This window comes from Nothoprocta perdicaria, unplaced genomic scaffold (genome assembly GCF_003342845.1).
Source record: "Nothoprocta perdicaria isolate Ctin4 unplaced genomic scaffold, notPer1 scaffold_77, whole genome shotgun sequence".
Taxonomy (NCBI): Eukaryota; Metazoa; Chordata; class Aves; order Tinamiformes; family Tinamidae; genus Nothoprocta; species Nothoprocta perdicaria.
Genome location: NW_020456054.1, coordinates 2944764 through 2961435, shown reverse-complemented (window position 1 = coordinate 2961435; position 16672 = coordinate 2944764). Strand labels below are relative to the sequence as shown.

General features: G+C 43.5%; 1 protein-coding gene across 3 annotated transcripts in view; it reads left to right on the top strand.

Moving 5' to 3' along the window:
• The window catches only part of NOL4 (nucleolar protein 4), a 177495-nt gene that overhangs the window by 86055 nt on the left and 74768 nt on the right, over positions 1-16672 (top strand). The gene's annotated exons all lie outside the window — the stretch shown is intronic.

Here is a 16672-nt window from a genome sequence, read left to right as displayed (position 1 = left end):
GCCCCACGGCAAAACACATAGATAAGGAGCGCGGCCGCCTGTCGGCGAACTCGCCGGGGGATTAAATCCTCGAGGAGGGAGCGGGCAGCCGCGGAGGCCGAGCGCGTGTTGCGCCGCTGTGGCGGCTCCTCGCAGCGGTCCCGCCGCTAGGCCGAGCTCGGTTGTCATGGCAACCCCCTCTCCGGCTTCCTCCGGCTTCCTCCGGGAGAGATTAGCTGGCACGGTGCACTGGAGAGAGTTTAAGGGAAGGCGAGCTAATCCCCGGGCGCGCGGCGAGGGAGAGGCTGGAGCTCGCCCGGGGGATGCTGCRTGCGCAGCGGCAGAGCGGGCCTGCCGCAGACACTCGTGTGTAAGTGTTGGCGCAGAGTTCACAGTAAGTGTCGGCTCCTCCAGAGAGCAACATTGAGCCAGGGCGTCTTGGTGAGGACCGTCCCACGACGCCGGCACGTTTCAGCAGCTGAGGCGGCGTTTCAAACAGAGTGGCCTGGAAAGCAGGCGAGGAGAGGGCAGAGCGTGGTGGCCACGCGGCACGAGGCCGCTGCCCCCACGCCGGCCCGGCCGTGAGGGTCAGACACGAGTGTAGAGCTCCTGAGCCAGCAGTTGTGTTTCCTCCTGTTAAAGCCCACACAGAGAAATAGGGGCTTTTTAAAGGTATAGTCAAAATACAGGCTGTTCTTTGASGTTCCACCTCAATTTAGGTAAATTAGGGTGATGTGTGACGTGATACAGTGTGTGAAGGGTGTGTGKTTTTTTGCTGGTGGTAGTTAAATTGAATATACTCTGATGATTCCATTTCTGGTTATTTTAATGCTCTGGATTTCTTTGATACGGTCCTTTATTGTACTTTAATACATGCTCAAGTTTCTCAACATTGAACTAGGAGATTGCAATAAGATTTGAACTGTTTTTTATTACTGTCAGCTTTTCCTATAACTTATTTTTTTCAGCAGATGTATTTTTGCGTTATTAGTGTGTATGTTTTCCTGTTGTGTTCTTAAGCGAAAACACCTTCATGTCTATTTAAGAAACAGAAGTACCTTCTAATTTAGATCTATTTATTCATGTATGTGTTTACATATAYATATATAAATTTAAAGTATGTGTGTGTGTTTCTGCAATACACACATGCATATATATATGCAGACAAATGAGGTTGTTATTTTCAATGGGATCCATTAGTGATTTGTAATAATATCATGCTGGCAAAGTAAAAGATCTGTTTTCACTCCTGAAGAATAGGTATTTTTCACCTAAAATGTTTACTGTTGCAAAGACCTCATAAACATACTCAGTCCATTTACACAGCCGGCATATTTTGTATTGCTGAGTGTGTCTGTGTAGAGGAAAGGGAAGGCAGCTCGACTGGTATGACGAAAGCACAGGGCTGCTATTTCAGGAATCTGGGATTTTTTGTACTTCCAGGGCAGCTCAGCAAGAGCTAGGCATAAGCCCTAGAYTGCAACAGTGGCCTTTCCTGCAAACTTTTTGTTTTGGGTTTTTTACCAACTAGTAAGAAGAAGATAACCAAAGAGAATAGTTGTCTTCTTGGTAGGCTAGAGGCTCAGTAGCCAGTAAGCAGCTGTTGTGTAGAAGGCTCTGATTTTCAAAACTTGATCCAAGTTTTATTAAGACCGAATTTTCACGAAAGGAGCTCTATTCCTTATATGCATTCCTAAGCAGCTTTAAGCACCACTGAAAAGAAGACTGTTTGCACAGGAGGAAGTGCAGTGAGGCGCAAGAGCATGCGACCAAAAACCAAACCTGTGTTGCACTGTCCTCCAGGAAAGACAGGGTGTTCTTCAGTAACGGTATGTACGGCATCATTTTGCCTTCAGCAGGCTTCCCCCCAGGTCCATGGCCTCATGAGGTGGGCTGGCTCCTGTTTACTACAAGGCACATTATATTTGGAGTTTTGCATTCACAAAATTGCTGCTCAGGTTACTGATAATTTGTATACTGATCAAAGACGGCTGGACTTTTTCTGTCAATGTTTTTTTTGGGCAAAATGTAATTTTCAGAAAAAATCTTTCTAGTACAGAAAATACTAGGGGGAAAAAAAAACTTCTGCATTTGGATATTTTGATAAGGAAAATCGAAATAGTTTAAGTTAAGATATTCCAGATTAGCTGAATAGGGCATCACTCTGTGGAGCTGTCTAATTTCTTGGCCATCTCAGTGCATCACTGTCATATCTTAGCCTTATGGAAGAGACCAATGTGAAAAGGACTCATATGGTCCATATGAGTACCATAAAGCATTATACAGGAGAAAACAATGCATAAACAAGTAAACATGGAGTATTTTAATTCTGCCTCTAAGAGATGCCGTACTRACCGAGATCTGGGATCTGTCTCCAATAGTGAGCAGCATAGAGTATTGTCAGACATTTCTTTTGAGACTGGCCATATTAAAATGAAATAATTTAGTTCTGAAGCAAAATGTATATTATTGAGTTTTCATATCTCTAGTTGTGTGAAAAAGTTCCTGTTCCCATATGAAACCAGGAGAAAATAAGCATGAAAATAAAGCATTCTGAATATCAAAAATATCAAAACCTCTTGTAAGGTAAATGTTCTGTCTTTCAATTAACTGTTAGTGTGTTATTGCAAATAATTAATTTTGCCCAAGTCTGGGTATCCATCTTCACTCACATATTCCAAGAAACAGTAATTGCGTCTTGTAAAACTGGGTACTATTCCCTTGTAAGAGCTGTAAAACATCCTTTAGGTGCCCAAAGTCACCTGCTGCGCTTTTGCCTGAAATTTGCTGCTTCTGCATTGTGAGATATATGTAGGGACTATGTAGGCTCTAAATATGCACACACACACACACACACACACACACACATACAAATTAAGCAATCCACAGTCCAACTGGACATTAGTGAAAATGACACCGAAAATGACACTGCATGTGTCTCCTATACTGCATGTATTACTGAATGGAGACACAAATCAAGCAAAAGTCACATTCTCCAACCTTAAGGGAGTTCACATACAGACTGGCTTGCATATACAATAAATATATATAAAAATATTATATTTATGTATATATATGCATATATATAAAATCCTTCCTCTTGAGTTATCAAAACAAAAAAAACCCGATATCCTTAAATCAATATCCAAAAAGACACCAAAATCCTGAGCTGGCTTTTCCATGCGTCACTGTGTCGTAGCAGCCAGGCCAGCTGCTGGCTGGGTGCTCAACTGGCAAGCACAGTGCTCTGTGTGTCCTTTCCAGGTACGAGAGTAGGCAGGATGACAAACTGTGTAGAGGCATTCACCAGACCAAGATCACAAACTAGAATACCAAGTTAGAAAATATTTTTAGTAGTATCATTCACTTTCCTTGAGGTATTTCTCATTATTCTCACGCACACACACACACACACACACACACACACACTCACAAAACTTGTAAAGCACAGCCTGTGTCTATAACCTGATTTTATGCATGCTTTGGTTGCCTTTCATTCAGATCCTGACTCAGGGAAAGACAGGTGAGATGTTCAGCACTTCCCAGGGGATACTCTGCCCCTCATGGAACCTGGCTGGCTGTTGACATCCACAAATTATGGGAAAGTCATAAACCCCATTCTGTCCCAGCTGGAATCTTGCTCGTACTTGCTAAAGCAGTAACAGAAATTGTAAATTTATATTATTTACAACCTTTAAGCTACACTGCATTCATACTGTGCAGTGGATGTGTGTGTCCACATGAGAAATTTATCCTTCACATTTTAGTAAAAAGTCTGCAATTGTGGTGATTTTGTTTTGTTTTTCATGATTGTGAAGCATTTTGTTTCCTGAGGCTTCCCTGCCTCTCATTCCTTTGCAGTGCACAYACACATCATACATCCAAGGCCAAGGCTGAAAGCAGCAGCAGAAGGTTTCAATGAAAGCGCTGTCCCTTCAACTGCAACAGGAAGTTTAAACCTACTGGAACTGTGTTTTTCTTTAAACATAAGCTCAAAACCTTTTGATTAACATCTATTTTTATYGTTTAAAAGTATACCAGGATTAAAAAATACACTTTTTTGAGTTGACATTTTGCCRTAATTGAAAGAGCAGTGGCCACGTAGGAATATTCTGATTATTTTAAACCTTCTTTATCTTCCCATTTCCCCCCAAAAGTAAAACTCTGAAACCACTAATTGTATGCAATTTGCATGAATTTATTGGACTGAATTATTTCTCAGGCTCCACACGTTGGCTCCTGTTGGGTTTGGTGAGATTAAGAACATACACATCCAAAGGTAGATTTCAGTTCTGTGTGGGGTGCTCTGGCCAGCTCTGTAGCAGTTAATTAAAAAGTTCTTTCTAAGTGCTGGGCTGCCAACTTCATGGCTTTTTGCACAGAAGTGTTTGTATATTAGCAGGCTAGTTTTCAGTAAGAAAGAAGTAAAGAGTGGGAAGCCAAGGTTTTGTGGAGAAGTTCTGGTGCTGGTGGAGATGCTCCCTGGTGTCTGGCTGCCAGCCCTAGCACTCTAGGAGTGGAGCTGCTCTTGTTGCAGCTCCTTTACTGTAATGGCTTTATATGCTACTAAGTACAGGAAACTTCTTTTCTTCTTTTTTCTTCTTTTTCTTTTTTTTTTTTTAATAGTCTTCTCCAGAGGTCGTTGTGGAGGTTGTGAGAGCAGCAGGCTGCAAGAGGGGTGAATGTGCACACTATGGGCCACCCTGCAGGTTCATTTTACAGCCCATGTGTTAMTGTCAAAATTGCAACTGTGGTGGAAATCGTGGGAATTCCTGTAGTAGAACTCTATACTACAGGGAATCCAGGGAACCTCATCCTTTTCCCAAATGACTCCACCTGGAGTTTTGCAGAGACTAGGACAATGAATGTGAGCTCAAGGTTTGAGTCTTTTCACCTGTAGTGCATTTTAATTTCTTATCACATTTTTTCTTTCTTGGCAGCATATTTGTCATTGACGTATCCTGATTTGGACCCTTTTAATAGGTTGTCCTTAGGTGGATAATCAGTAATTTAGTGTTTGTCATTCCCCTAGTCATTATAGTTGACTGTGTTTATGCAGTGTGTTGAAGAGAGGAAGATTAGATGTTTATTTTTATATTATACCAACCTTCATGCTTCATACATGCCTTAAATTTTGTGTGCCTGTGAAGACTTTAAGTCCAAGCTATTTTGCTAGATTTCATCTAGCAAAATCCTGTGTGTGGTGAGATTTTGTAAATTCATTGTGATTTGTAGTAGTGTTGTAAGAATTTTTACTAGGTGGATTAAAAAAGGTGGATTTGCTTCAGCTTTCCTGTTTCTTGTATGTGTGAACTGGAAGTCAGACGTAAACCAGCTGAAATGTTTGGCCCTTGCAAGCCTGCCCTTTGTGTGAGATGATGGCAAGAGCAGCAGCAGCAGCAATCTGGAGAGCATCTGGGATGTGTGAACGTTTGCAGGAAGCAGCAAAGCAAAGGGGCTTTGATTGAGGCTCCGTTTTGGATATTCCAAGTGCAAAAGCACAGTGATATTCCCTAGTGACATTCATTCTGCTCCTGATCCCTGGGTAGACTGGGGAATATTGATTTTAATGGCTCATGCTGTGGTTAGTACATGGTGTAGAAATGGTACTGACAACGCCAGCCCTTTTTCTGCCCGCTCATGGGCTGTCGGCTGCTTCCAGCATAAAAAACTCTGATTAGCTTCTCGTCCCTGCATTTCATCTGAATTCGCTGCAATAGCAGCTGCACTGTTGAGGCTGGCAGGTACTTGTTGTATAGGAAACTTCAGAAATGGCAGATTTCAGTGCTGAATTTAGGGGACGGAAAAAAAGAATTTTGGAAAACAGACAGGTAATGTTGGATGAATCTGGTGATGACATCTGTATAAGAAAAAGACTTCTTCTGTGCCAGGGATTTTTATTTATCTCCTGGAGGGCTTTTGTCCTGTGTCAAAGATAGAGTTCTCTAGTGTCCTTCAGCCTGAAAGACAATGTTGAAATCAAAACAACTCTGGAAAAGCTTTAATTGTGGAAGGTTGCTCATATTCAACTTGATTTTTTTTTTTTTTTTTTGACTAGAAGTGCAAAAACCTGCTAGGGCCTTTCTGCTGGGGTGTGAGAGATGCAGGTTCCTTGAAGCCTCAGATCCGACTCGAGTAGTGCAGCAACATGGAGTGAAGTGTTTTCTGTGTCCCTCCTAAGTGCCACATCCCCAGGGCTCGGTGTAACCACGAGGATGTTCGCTGTACAGAAGAGCACGGCTGTATCCCACTGTTCCAAGAGTTCACCTYGCATCACGGAGAGGGGAACGGGAGCTTGAGCTGCTATATTTAGCTGTTTTCATAAGGAGGAAGAGGGTCTTTGAAGGACTGCACAGTTTTCTGAATAGCAAGGCCATTTCCTCAGGCTGTGCTCTCAGTGCTTCTGCATTGGAGTTGCTGTAGTTGGCATCGCTAACATGATTTATTTATTTATCAAAATAAATTTCTTTAAATTTATTTATTAGAAAGGCTACCCTTGGAGTCCTCCATAAGGCTTGTGTCTGTGTGCWGCAGAATCGGAGAGGGTAACCTTTTCATAGAATCATAGAATCATAGAATGCCGAAGGTTGGAAGGGACCTCAGAGGTCATCGAGTCCAACCCCSCTGCTCACRCAGGGTCACCTAGAGCATGGCTGCATTCTTTGCTTGCATGGCTGAAACATGTTTTTAAGTGCCTGAATTGACATATACAGTGAGATTTGTTATTTTATATCAATATCTTTCTGTATGTTGGAGCTGTCATACTCGCTTAATGAGTGGCAATAAAAGTGTGCCTTCCCAGATTGGTTTTTGATCAATTCACTGTCTAGCTCTGAATTTTCTCTTGTCCTGTTGTGTGTTTTGGGATCAAGCAGCAGTCTTAGAAACTGTCGTATCTGRAGCACTTGTAGGTGCCATCAGCAACAAGCTTTCCCCCCCAAATTTGTTTGAAGTACAAGTAGTAGAGCTGAGGATGGTGCTTTTTACCAATGCCAGCTTTTCCTTAAATAATGAATCTTTTTGTTGCGTTGGGTGTGTTATTTCCCCTGATAGCCGTTATTTGCAATTGCAGAAAAATGAAAAATCTGCTGCTGCTATTTGAAAGAGACGGTGCTTGGCATTTCAGGTTGTTGAGTATTGGTATTATTGCTGTTTGCTTTTGCACTAGGTTTAAGAGAGAACACCCTGCCCAGATTGTAGTCGTTACAGTAAATAGCACTCTTTAGTACTGATCAAGACTCGTGCTACATGTTTCATATCGCAGCTTAATGTTTTAGGTTGATCCATCTGCAGCTTCTAGATTCCTTTTTTAACTAAGCTCCTGGAAAACACACTTCCTTCAGTACGTAATTGGTGTCTAGGAGGGGAGGTGATCAGTTTGAGGGTGATGATAAGGATAATCTGGGACTTGAAGAAACTTCCCTTGGTTCTGATGGGCATTTGCCATTTAATTGAAGCAGGAGCAAGACTGTCAGCAAGTGTTTCTCATTATCTCACTGATTTTCTGCAGATAGTGTGTTTTCTAATTCCTCTGGAAATTTGGGAGTAGATTCGTCACACATCAGTAAAAGCAACACTTGTTTCTGTATCTCGTGCTCATTTCTGTTAAAGAGGCTAAATAGGCATGATCCTTTCAAAATACAGTGTGTATTATAAGCCAAGCAATCGTGTTCATAGGAAGCTGTGAAAAGGAAAACAAACTATTTAATGGATTTTGCAGTCAAATCACTGTCCTTTACTTAGTTATTTGAAATAATACCCAGCATTTTGGGGAGTTTCCCTCTCATAGCTAGTTATGCAAGAGAGGACATCATCCCTGTGCTCGGTGCTTGGATTCCTAACCTCACACTCAGACCCACAGTGAGATCCAGCTCTGCAGTGACCCATCATTTTGTGCTGCTCTTCCTTCTTAGCCAAACCATGTTGCAAAGAGGTCAAGYAGATAATTAAAGCAGGAGCCTTTGGTCTGCCTTTATTATTTTCCTTTCCAGGGCTCTGGGCTTTAACAGTGTTCTGTGCACAAACAGTTGGAATTTTAATGAGGGCAGGACTAGTTCATAGTGGTTAAAATCTTCTCAAAATATTCTGCTTTCCTTGGTGGTGGATCCTTACCAATGTTCTAAATGACATGAAAAGCAAGTGCTGCAAATACTCTTTATGGTCGGGTCCCGTTGCTGACTCCTGCTGTGATGCCAGAAGCCACTAAGTGAATCAGAAACACGAACAAGTTGTTTTTCAGCTTAAGGAATCTCTCCAGTGTGCGGAGAACAGCGGAACAGTTCATGGGTTCTCGTTGCAAAGGCTGGGGCCCCAGTTATGACTTGGGGTCGATGCTGCCAAGGATGTATGAAGCTCAAAGCAGCCAGCTGTGTTTGCTCTTAAGGCTTCTCCTTCCTGCTCCCTCCCGTTTTACTGTGCAAAGAGCCCTGCTTCTTTCTGCCCGCTGCTGCGGCGAGGAGCAGGCTGCTGAGGGGCCGCGGAGCTGCCAAGCAGCCCTCTGCCTTGCTACAGCCCCAGGCACAGCCCTTGCCGAGCAGCACGGACTGAGGCCACCGGGCGAACCCACCAGMCACACCAGAGCTGCCGGGTCAGTTTTAGACTTGGAAAGGGCTTTATTAAAAACGCCAGTATTTGGAGCATCCAGGCTGCGGAGAATTCTCTCTGCTGACTCCAGCTTGATCTCTCCTCTTGGCCTTTTTTTCTCCTGACAGATCCTGCTGAGGAAGTAAAGCATGACATTACTCACATGCGCTTGATCCGAGTGGCAGAGAAGTTTAGCACAATGTTTTTCAGCTCCATTTGAACTGAAACTTGGGAAGCAAACATGAACCTGTGTGTTATCCTTTGGGTTATCGCTGGCACAGCCCTGGAGGCTTCTCGCTGCCAGGAATGGCAGCAGCTGCTGCTGACTGCAGCAGCCCTGGGCTGGGCAGGCAGATCTGCCTCGTCCAGGCTGGGCAAGATACAGGAAGGGGTAAGGTCAGGGTGAGCTGCTCAGTGCCAAACGCGTTTGAAAGCCATGTGGTTGTGGTTTCAAAGGGAGGGAGGGATTTCAAAGGGTATTTTTGTTTTATGAGATCATCTTCTATCTTTGGTCATGGCAGAAGGGAAACTGTATTTAAAAGGAGGACAGATTTTCATGTAAATATTCTATTTGTTTAAATATTTCCTCACTTTACGATATGGAAAAGATTTCATATTTTTCCCTATTTTTTCAGTAGGTCTCTSACTCAAGCTTCCTTTGTTGCAGATATATTCTGCACATGACTGGAATTTCTGTGCATCTCCAAAATCAGAGCTAGTCTATCCCGTACGGCCTCTTGCTTGCCTGCATCCCAGAGCTCCTCAGTTTCTCACTGCAAGTCGATAAACTGTTTTGAAGTCTGGAGTCCTGTATGAGATGAATGTTTGCAAGCCTGTATCTCTGGTGTCACTCCCATGTTACACAGCTCAGATTTGTTCTTGTAACACTTYTCCAGACATGGAACTCTAAGCCACAGTTCTCAATGCTGGCTAACATTTCTTCCTGTTAAATAAGGTCCTATATGCAGCATAAAAACTTGTAGAAGAACTGCAAGTTTTTCTATATTAAGAACTGCTTGACACAGTGTTTAGCCACAGAAAGTGCCCTAGAGGGTTCTCCAAGTAAAGAGAAAACCAGAGGATTTTTTCCCCAGAGGCTCTCAGAGCCACATCTTTTGAAGTGGAAATAGCAAAGCACAAGTACAAATGCATAGCTGCACAGCAGTATTAACACTACTGTGCCCCAGTTATGCAATTGGTTATTTATATGTGCATGATATAATAATAATAGCCATTCTGCTTCACCTACTTATTGTGTATAAGGAGAGACAGTAGCTCTGCAGGCAGAGTAACTGATGAAGCTTTATAACTGAGCCCTTCTCTTCACTGTGGCTGACAGGGTACCACGATTTTTCTGTAGTTGCTGCTGTGGAGTGTCAGCGCTTCACCCTGCTGTTGTTTAGTGACTCTGTTCTAGCTGAATGGGACCATCTGCCTGCTTTGTCCTTCTCCCAAGAAAATAGAAGTTTCTCTATGAAAAAAAAAAACTCCATTTCTCTTCTGAATTACTGTATTTTGTTTAACAATGAATTAAGATGTAGTGTCCAGCTAATGCAAGTATCCTACTGTACTTGATACTGCTAAGGATTAATTGCATAGTTTGTTTTATTCTATTCAGATAAACTGATGCAGTGAATGATCACTGAAAGAAACTCTTGACCTATTCCTCCACCAAAAAGGAGGGAATGGATGCAGTGGCTTTTTACTGTCTTTTAAGTTAGATCTTGAACTTGGGCTTCAGACATGTCTTGTGATGTAAATGAAGCATAACCAAAGACATGACTGTGACAAATTGCTATTAAACGGTCATTGTGAAAAGTGGTGAGAGTAAAATGTGACCTTGCCATTTTATTAGTTCTTTTAGAAAAGCCCCTATAACTGTTCAGACTGCAGAAGTTTTCATGACTCRGCACTCACAGAATCACACAGTCACACACTCTGTCACCTCTTGCCTCATTCACTGCGTTCCTGTCCCCAAACTGCCTGCCATCAGTTGCCACCAATTCTTTTCAGTAGCTGCAGTGATRGAGGTTTGACAGTGCATCTTTGATTCGTGAAATTACAGAAAGAATGTAACTAACAACCTAGTTCTAAATGTTTGCTTATGTAGCATATTGCTTTCATTAAAATTGTTTTTTAAAACTTAAAAAGCACTTAAAAAGCACTTGCGATATTGAAGGCAAAGAACAGCGTACTAACTGGAAGCTGGTCTGTAGTGTGCCCCTGGTTGGTCTGTTAAATGAATCAGATAGCTACGAGTGTAAGGTMTAGTTTAGCAAGACCGAGGCTGGCAGGAGCTGGCTTCAAAAGATTAAAGCAGTCTTTATCATACAGAACTTCTGGAGGCAAGCTGTAAGAGTAGGCTCTATGACAGACAGCCCTGCACTTGCACAGACAGCAGGTTCGGTCTCACCCTTCCCACTCAGCTCATTCACATCCAGCCTCCTCCTCTCGGGAGGAATGGTTCCCCACCTTACAGTAACTGCTGCTCTGAGATGCTCTGTCAACGTGCAACCCACTCACCCCATGCATTTAACTTGTGTGCAGCTGCCTTGGAGCCTGCAAGATCAGTGTCTTCTTGGCTGCCTATGTGTCTTTATCCCCTATCCATCCTTGGAGCGGGACAGCAAAGTGGCCCCACCGACCACTTTGTTCATTTGGTGTGATTAATCAGATTTAGGGAGCTGGGAAGGGTTGTGGTTTGTGGGATCCAAGGGATCTGAATGCCTCAGCCAAGACATTTCATGTTGCCYGAGTCACAAACGTTTTAAGGTTAGTAACCTTTCCTGCTTATTTGTCAGCCTCCTAAGTAGGCCATTTGCTTGCTTCATGGCAGAAAAAGGAGATATGTGAGAGCTGCTGGGTATCATGGGGTGYAGAGAGAGCTCTCCATTCTTACTGCTTATTTGGGGGATCCATAGCTCACCGACCCATCTCTACTGCTCTTCTTCTGTAAGTTTGAGCTTACTTGTGCTGCACTACTGCTCTTAGAGCTGAAAGCCAACACTATGAATTAATGATTAGTAAAGCATACAGTAAGTTTCARGGAGCTGCCATACAAATCTCAGGTATAGAAAAACATTAATATATTCTAAGCATCTACTGAATTATAGTTCGAGAATTAATTTGAGAAAGGGAGAGGATTTATTCAAAGAGTTGCGCCTTCATGCAGAATGGCTTGTTGACTCCTACCCTGATTTATCTGCAAGGACTGGAAAAAGTCTGAGTGCTATATAGAACGAWTTTGTTCTCTAACAGCAGTACAAAGGATCCTTCAAAACATCTGAAGTTCTTTTCTCTCAAGGAGAAACCTGAATTTTATTTTGAGGTTCTCAATAATTCCGTGATGTAAAGTTCAGATCTTAAATCTGTGCTTGTAGATAACTAGTGTTCGTGGTACCTGCTGTTCAAGCCAGCTTTATGTACAGTTCAGCTTGTTTGTCTTTAAGAAAGCAGTCTTACTGGGAACAGTATTGACATATCTGGTCTGTACACAACTATTTCTTTGAGAAAGAACTATGTTTTGTCCCTTTCACAGAAGAATTTCTAATTCTCAAAAAATGTGTTGTTTGCTTGTACAGAAATCCAAGGATTGTTGGGTGGCAGCATATATTCCAGTAAATTAGGGATTGGCTTCCTGTTCTAAATCGGAAGTTTTCAATATATGTTAAATAATCCTTGTCTTGGATATCAGCTTGCTGAGTCCAAAGAGATAAATGGGTTTTGGTAAAGGCCATGATAATGTGGATGTATAAAAGATAATTGAAGTAAAAGATGCACYAGTCTGAAAAATAGAAATTAAAATTCTGAGAATCACAGAATGGTTGAGGTTGGAAGGGACCTCTAGAGATCATCTAGTCCAACCCCCTGCTCCAGCAGGGACACCTAGAGCACATTTCCCAGGACAATGCCCAGATGGCTTTKGAATATCTCCAGGGATGGAGACCACACAACCTCTGGGCAACCTGCACCRGTGCTGCTGCCCTCACAGTGAMRAAGTTTTCCCTCRTGTTCAGATGGAGCTTCTGGTGTTTCARTGTGTCCCTTTAGCCTCTCATCCAATCACAGGACACCACTGAAAAGAGTGCTGGCCCTTGCTCCTTACATCCTCCCTTCAGATACTTAGACACACTTCTAAGATACTTCCCCCTCAACTTTCTCTTCTCCAGGYTGAACAGTCCCAGCTCTCTCAGCCTTTCCTCTGGGAGAAATGGTCCCATTGCTTAATCTCTTAGTAGCACCTCTTTGAGCCCACCACCATGTGGGCTTTGTTTGGCATTGTCTTGTCTTCCACAGTTTCAAGGTTTCCTTTTTAAGCCATGGAGAAGCTAACATAGTGGTGAGCTCAATGAATCCAGAAAGTTCTCGAGGAAGAGTCTGGACTTCTCAAGAAGTCCAAAAGCTAGAGCAAAGCCAGTGTCACTTGGTGCCTAGCTGGTGTGAAGGCGATCAGGAAGGGTAAGCTGGAAGCTSTGTTGCAGCAGTAAGACAGCTCTTTTACAGCAGTAAGACATTAATAGGAAGAAGGAGAATGGCTGTAGCTCCTGCTTTGGGAATTATGCTTAACACAGTACTTGGACTGAGGGTGTCCAAGGGGTGTCAGTCGGGGCAGGTGGTCCCATTGGAGCTGGAGGAAGTAGAAAGCATTGGAGGAAGTAGAAAGCATTGGCACATGGATGTTTAAAAGTAATTGCTGCTTTGGTTCATGAGTGAGAAACCACTGCTGAAGTCTGGACAGAGCTGCTCGCTCAAGATGTTGCCCCATCCAAAGGTATTTTTGTTGCTGTCCTAGTCTTTCTGAGGTGTGAGGAACAGCTTTGGGTCCTTGGAACGGAGTCCGTAAGGGGAGAAGCATGCGTGGTTTTTGAGGAGCGACRCACATGGCACGTTTTGTAGTCAAGCTCTCCCTTTCCAGGCTGAAGTATCAAAATTGATGCTAGATGATGTTAGATGTTTTAGAAATGCCCCTGAGGAGAGGGGAAGAGGCCAGCTCCTCCTCAGCCACTGCTGCGACCGCCCCTGGCCTGCYGCTCATGGCAGGGCAGCCCTTGCCCTTTGCTGCTCTCCTCGTCTCGAGCTGCAGGCCCCACAGAACCTGCCCCGGCCCAGTGGATCCCGGTGGGGCTTTGCCCCATCCCTCCTGTGCCCACCCGCTGTGGGAGGTGACCCATGAGCGGCGCCAGGCAGGCGCCCAACTGCCACACGGGCGCAGTGGGTTCCAGGGGCGCCATGTTGCCCACAGCTCCAACGACACAACCCGCTTCTCCCCGGCCCTCGCGGCGCCCTTCRGCCACGCGCACGTTGGCTGCACGGGAGCAGGGAGGGTCCCCGCGGGCGGCCGGATGCCTGAGAGGATGCGGGGGGCCGGGCGCTTCCCGAGCCTGCTCGCAGCTCTGCCCGAGCAGCTGCGCTGCCGCCTCGGCGGCGCGGAGGAGGAAGGGCCGCTTGGTAAGGAAATGGTGGCCRGCTGTCGTGCCGTGGGGTCGCGAGAAAGACACCCTGTGCGCGCCTGTGTGTGCAGTCCCTCCGAGGCGGATAGCCCGGCTCGCTCACAGGCAGAGGCCGGAGGCAGCTTCCCACCTCCCGCCCCTGCGGAGGGTCTGTGTCCCGGGATGCAGCCGTGCACCTCCCTTCCTGGCCGGGAGCCTCCTGCCGCCCCTGCATTTTGGGTACAGCGAGAGCAGCCCGGCCTTGGGCTTCACGTAACCTGGTTTGTTGTAGCAATGCTCCAGCTGCCCAGAAGTGAGTTGGACTGAACCTTGTAATTTAGTTACCTTGGTAACATCCGYGAGGAGCTATCAGTGTTAAAACATGGCTTTTTTTTCCCCCTGATATTTCTTTTATGGCAATATGTATTTATGCTTGCCTGGCAAGAGCGTGATTGGAAGCACAGCAGCTCTTCTGAATGTTGCCCTGGCAAAAGCCAACTCCTATTTCTGGCAGGCAAGGTGAAACGACAGCAGGTATCCCACATGTGTAGTATATAGATATGCCATAACTATACACAAGAGTCTTATATAGTCTTACAGTAGAAACTGAAGTTTATCATCAAGTAACTAACATTTTGTTAAGACAAGCCAAAGTAAACCATGTATTATTGTTTCAAAGTATTATAATATTCGATCACGCTTATTAAGGCTAGGAGTGGTCAGTGGTTATAATTCAGTACAGCTAGTTAAAAAAAAATCACTTCTTTTTTTTCCCTTTACACTGTAGTGCTCTCATACACATTTGTATTGTTGATGAATTATCATAAAAGGGGGGAAAAAAGAGCATTAATAGCATTACTGTTTATTATTACAAGCCCAAACTTATAGTTTGGATTTTACTGTGGCTCGGTCTGGCCCTGGGCAGAGAAGAGCACCCTGCACTTGGTCAACAACACTTCAGTGCTTGACTCAATTAACTGGGATCTAGCTGTCACTTGTCAAACTCATAATCCAGAAGTCAGTTGCCTCGTAACAGCTCAAAATACCCATCAGCACTAAGCAAACTGTTTCTCTCTTAAATAAAGAAAACTGACCTTCTTTTGGATAGTTCACACCTTTTAAAGTGGGTTTGTAATGTAGCTATTTTCTTTAAAAAAGGCCTTGTATTAGAATTTTCCATACCATTTTCTAGTTCAGAATTATGATTAAATTATGTATATTTTTCTGAAATCCCATTTAGAATTTTTAACCTTTGAAGTGTATTATTCCCTCTAAACATAGGTCTCAGATCATGGTATAAAGGTAGGGCTAACTCATTCATTTATGCCACTGAAGTCCTCAGGAAGGCCCAGGGTTTTAAAGCAAAATGATTCCATTGCTCCTCTTGTAAGCTGGGTTGGTGACTAGCAGGTCTGTTGTGTGCATTTAACAGTCTTGTTCCGGAAATGTTGTGTCTCCTTTTTGTATTTAGGTTCATAAGAGAGATAATATAAAATGATATGGTAGATACAACAGCACAGTACAATTTTTTTTTGCAACCATTAATTATAAAGTATTCGGTTAAAAACAATTTTTTTTTTTTAAATTAAAGCTTTTAAAAATGTGACTGCATGTATTTTCATGAAACAGGATTTTTTTACAGGTTTAAAAAACAAACCAAATGAAGAACTATCTTCAACATGTGGGGCCATTCCTGTAAACTTTATGAGACAGCACTGCTGGATGTGTACAGCAGGCAAGACACTGATGTATGATGACTTGTCTCTAGCTCTCTTGAGTACTTAATTGAATTAGATTATTATCCATTCATACAATATTTTCTTAGTGTTTAAAATTCTGATCTGATGACAGTGAATACTTGATTTCTACTCTATCAATGATGGAGCGTCAACAACTTGATTAATCATCTATTTTCAAGCATGAGTATCTCTGAGCACATCTTTTAAAGAAAGTATCATGATTTATTTTTTAAATTCTGTGTGTATATGAATGTTTTTATTTCTTTTCCAAGAGATTAGAAGGGTCTGAAAGCAGCTGGTTTATGAAGGTGTCCGTATATTGAGGTCTGTGTCATCCCATTTCTCCAGGATCAATCTGTGCACATTCCTGGCTGCATACTGCCCAGTTTTGGTTCCAGCTTTGCTATTTGTGATAAACATAGTCTTGTAGAGCCCTGTGGAGGTGTTTGCACCTCCATGCAAGCAGCCATGCAGGAGGTGCTTTAGAGAATGAGGAGTAAGCAAATTGAAGGCCAAATGCCGCTCCCAAATCCTCCACTGTGTGATGTACGTTTTTTCCAGATAGCTCTGTTGGCCGAAAGACTGTTTGGGGAATATGGAAGTGCTGAGTAGGTGCCCCTGAGCACGGTCCTGACAAACACAGAACTCAAACTCCCAGAGTATGTAAAGAGACCTCGTAATCATACAATTCAGCTGTGAAGTCTTGGGGGTAGCAGTGACACTTTCCAAGCTTTCAAACACTACTTTCAGACTGCAGTTTAATCTGTTACCAGGTGGTATTTTAAATCAATTATGACACAGAAATGCATGAGCAAAGCGAATGGGCACAGGCACAAAACGAAGAGCAGGTTTGTGTTTCAGGAGCCAGCTTCCCCAGTGTGACAGTGAGAGTGCCAGATACGCCCTCACCGTGGCTGTGCAGGAGGACACCTATTCCTGTGA